This window comes from Gopherus evgoodei, chromosome 11, assembly GCF_007399415.2.
Source record: "Gopherus evgoodei ecotype Sinaloan lineage chromosome 11, rGopEvg1_v1.p, whole genome shotgun sequence".
Taxonomy (NCBI): domain Eukaryota; kingdom Metazoa; phylum Chordata; order Testudines; family Testudinidae; genus Gopherus; species Gopherus evgoodei.
In genome coordinates this window covers 67,653,731-67,657,968 of record NC_044332.1, presented here as the reverse complement: position 1 = coordinate 67,657,968, position 4,238 = coordinate 67,653,731, and positions in this window count along the sequence as shown.

Genomic DNA, 4,238 nt, shown 5'->3' with positions numbered 1-4,238 from the left:
CCGCCGCGTCTCCATGGAGCGAGTGAATGGCAGCACGTTCCGCCCTAAGCAGCCAACCGAGAGCAGGAGGAGGCGGGTCCGGCCGAGAGAAGCATCTGATTGGCTCTTGGGGCGGGGTAGGAGCAGAAGCAAATCGCAGCCCTCGGGGGCTGGGCCAGGTGGTCCAGACTGAGGTGGGCGGGGCTGGGCAGGGCTGAGGTGGGTAGTCCAGGCTGAGGTGGGCGGGGCTGTGCTGAGGTGGGCGGGGCTAGGATGGGTTGAAGTGGGTAGTCCAGGTTGAGGTGGGCGGGGCTAGGCTGAGGCGGGTAGTCCAGGCTGAGGGTTGTGAAATGTCTAATTGCACAAACCCAAACACTTGGCTGCGCCCCTCCCCTGAGGCCCCGCCCTTCCCCAAGGCCCCACCCGTGCTCTGCCCCTTCTTTAAGGCCCTGCTCCCGCTCATTTCATTTCATCCCCCTCTCTCCATCATTGACTCTCCCTCACTTTCACTGGACTGGGGTCAGAGGTGGGCAACATGGCCGTGGTAAAAAATGTTGAGATCAGTGGGGGTGCTCACCTTAGGCAGCTCCCCGACCCTGCTGTTGCTGGCGGAGGCGCAGCCAGGCGCCAGGCAGCTCTGCAGGCATACTGCCTCGGTCCCCCACTCCCCGAGCGCTGACTCCGTGTTGCCCAGCCCATTGGCCAGAAACTGCAGCCAATGGGAGCTGTGCGGGCGGCCCATGCGGATGGGGCAGATCTGCCTGGATGCGCCTCCATGTAGGAGCCGGAGGGAGGACGTGTTGCTGCCTCTGGGAATGCCACCTGGAGCATGCACCCCTGACCCCCCTCCCATGCCCCAGCCCCCTTCCCCAGTCCTGATCCCCCTCCAGTTCCCTCGATCTCAGCCTGGAGCACCCTCCTGCACTCCAAACCTCTCATCCCCAGTCCTACTCCAGAACTTGCAATCCCCAGCTGGAGCTCTCACCCCCTCAACCCTTTCTCCAGCCTGGAGTCTCGTCACGCACCCTGAATCCCTCATTTCTGGCCCCACCAAGAACCCACACCCCTAGCTCAGAGCCCATACTCCCCTCCTGAACCCAACCCCCTGCCTCAGCCTGGAGACCCTCCTACCACTGTCCATCACTAAGTCCAGTAATTTTGTCAAGTGTCCATCGCGCAACATGGTGATGCTGACCCCTGGTTGGGGTGCAGGAGGGAATGTGGGCTCTGGGATGGGAGTTGGGGCTGAGGGGTTCAGAGTGTGGGAAGGGCTCCTGGCTGAGCCTGAGGCAGGGGTTTGGGGTGAGGGAGGGGGTTTGGGGTTCAGGCTCTAGGAGGGAGTTTGGATGCTGGAAGAGCTCAGGGCTAGGGCAGAGGGACAGCCAGGCAGCTATATGCACTGCCTCTGCCAAAATGCACCACCCCCGCAGCTCCCACTGGCCATGGTTCCCAGCCAATGGGAGCTCTGGAGTCGGCACTCGGGGCGGGAGCAGCACGCAGAGACCTCCTGGCTGCCCCTGCACCTAGGAGCTAGAGGGACGTGCCAGATGCCGCAGAACCAGTTGATAGCCCCCCCGCTGCGCCACCCACCAGACTTTTATGGAATTGGAATTGCAGCCAGTGGGAGCTGTGGGGGCAGTGCCTGCAGGCTGGGGCAGTGCACGGGGTCACCTTGATGCACCTCCACCTAGGAACAGGAGGGACATGCCAGCCACTTCCAGGAGCCACCTGAGATAAGTGCTGCCTGGAGCCCACATCTCCTGCCCCAGCCCTGAGCCCTCTCCTGCACTCCGCCCCCCTTTCTGCACCCAAAGCCCCCTCCCATACCTTGAACCCCTGATTTCTAGACCCACCCCAGAGCCCAACGCCAGCCAGATCCCTCACCCCCTCTCCCTCACCCAACCCCTCTGCCCCAGCCCTGAGCCCCCTCCCACACTCCAAACCTCTCATCCCTGGCCCCACCCCAGAGCCCCCACCCCCTCTCTTGCACTCAAACTCCCTGCCTCAGCCCTCAGCCCCCTCCTATACGCCAAACCCTTATCCTTAACCCCACCACAGGGCCCCCACCCCCAGCTGAAGCCCCCACTCCCTCTCAACCCCCAGCCCCCTGCCACAGCTTGGTGAAAATGAGTGAGGTTGGGGGAGAGTGAGCGGAGGATGGAGTGAGTGGGGGTAGTGCCTTGGGGAAGGGGCGGGGCAGTGGCCAAGACTATAGTGTCAGGTTTTCTGAAATCAGAAAGTTGGCAACCCTAGGGCCCCTCCACCTACCTGGGGTGGGGGGGCCCCCAAGAGCAGCCTCCGGCCTGTGTCCCTGCCTCCTGGAACCCTGCCCAGGGCAGGTGGAGAGTCCACGGCTCCCCACACCTGTTTGCATGGCTCTTACCCCAGCCTGGCTCCATCCAGTGGATGGGGCCTCGGAGCAGCAGCTCAGCCATGGTAAGAACCTCCTGGGAAGCTGTGGGGAGCCATGAATCCGCCACTTGCCCTGGGCAGGAGGCCCGGGGGCTGCTCTTGGGCCCCTACTCTGGGCAGGTGGAGCGTCCGTGGCTGCCCACAGCTGCCTGGGTTCCAGCTGCTGGCCTGGCCAGCGGTGAGGTCTCAGGGGGAAGAGGAGGGGCAGGAGGTGGGGTCCATGGCAAAAAGTGGATGGGCCACATACCCCTGCCCGCCCCATTCCAGCGCCCCTGCTTCCATTTCCATGAAGGGGTAACAGCCTGAGGGTCTGTGCACAAGAAATGTGCTAGAGAGGCCAAGGAAGGAAATGGTGCTGAAGCCTGTTGAGACCCAGGGAAGCGGAAAACACTTGGGATTCAGAGACTGGGATTCCCCACAGCAATCTGGAGGGCAGCCAATACAGGTCTTTTCCTTTTTGGAAAGTGCCAGGTACACATCGCTCTATAAATAATAAAAGATTATTTTACTGTGTTAGAAAAGAGGGAGACTCTGAACTAGATGGTCCCCTCATGCTGCTCCTTCTTACACTGTGGGGTTGTTCTTGTGGCTCTGCTGCAATAAACTCATCACTAAAGTAAATCTCTGGTATATCTGCAGTGGTTCTCTAGCAATCTTAAGACACAATGCTGTATTTTAACCAGTACAATAGGGCATCATAAAATCTCCAGTGCAGTGCCATGGAAACATTTACCATGGTCACTCAGAAGCATTATTCACTTTGATGGAGAGTTTCTGCAACAGAGCAGAAGGGAAAACCAAGTGGCAAAGAAGACAGCCTGTGGTTTAAACCGTCCAAATCTCTTCAAAGGTGAAACAGTCGATGGCCCATCGCATCAGTTAATCCCTGTTCAGCAAAGCACTTAAGCTTGTCCTAAGTGAATCGCTGAATTAGGGCCTACATGCCTAATACTGTCAAATACACAAAATGAACAAACTGAATAAAGAGACTTTTTTTTCTCTAAACCCTTTCAGTAATAGTGATTCTATATATAACTTGTATCACAGCAGACAAAAATGTTCAAAGTTTCATTTTAATTGTGTCTGTAGTAGCTGTATAACTAATAAGTGTATAATACACCATTAACTATTCAGAATAATTAACAGCTTTATTGAAGACACCAGAAATATGACCCTGTGGTATGAGTAGCAGCATAAGAAGTTAATATCACTGTCATCAGAATGTAGCTAATTTTCAGAAGTACAAATATTCTAAAACTGGCTTTATGAAGCTTAGAAAAGTAGTTTATCAACAGATGGTTTTTCAACCATTTTCTAGAATTCAGTAATTTAACACATGCCCAGAGGTTACCATATATACAAGTTTATAATTCTATAGAAAAAGGGCTTATTATGCTTCGTGACTGTGCAGAAAGCATGCCCACCCTCTCTATATGATGATTATCTTGAATATTCCAGAAGGATTGATTTTGTTTTGATTCTGCAGGATGCTGAATGAAGTGCAAAAGCACCATCAGTCAGCTAGGCACCTGGGAAGAAAGGCATCTGGATAATATAGAGAAATGTGAAGAATACCCATATAGACATGAGCCCTAGTGTGTAGGAGATGAATAGGATGGGGCAAAGGCAAAGGTGAAAGTAAGCCAGTATGCCCCGGTACGGCGTACTGGCAAGAGCCGGTGCGCAATTCCGGCGTGGCCCGGCTTCCCCAGGTGGCAATTTAAAGGCCTTTAAATTGCCGCCAGAGCCCTGCTGCCGGAGCTGTGGTGTAGTGGCAGGGCTCTGGGGGCTATTTAAAGGGCTGAGGCAGTAGAAGCAGGGGAGTCCTGGACCCTTTAAATAGCTCC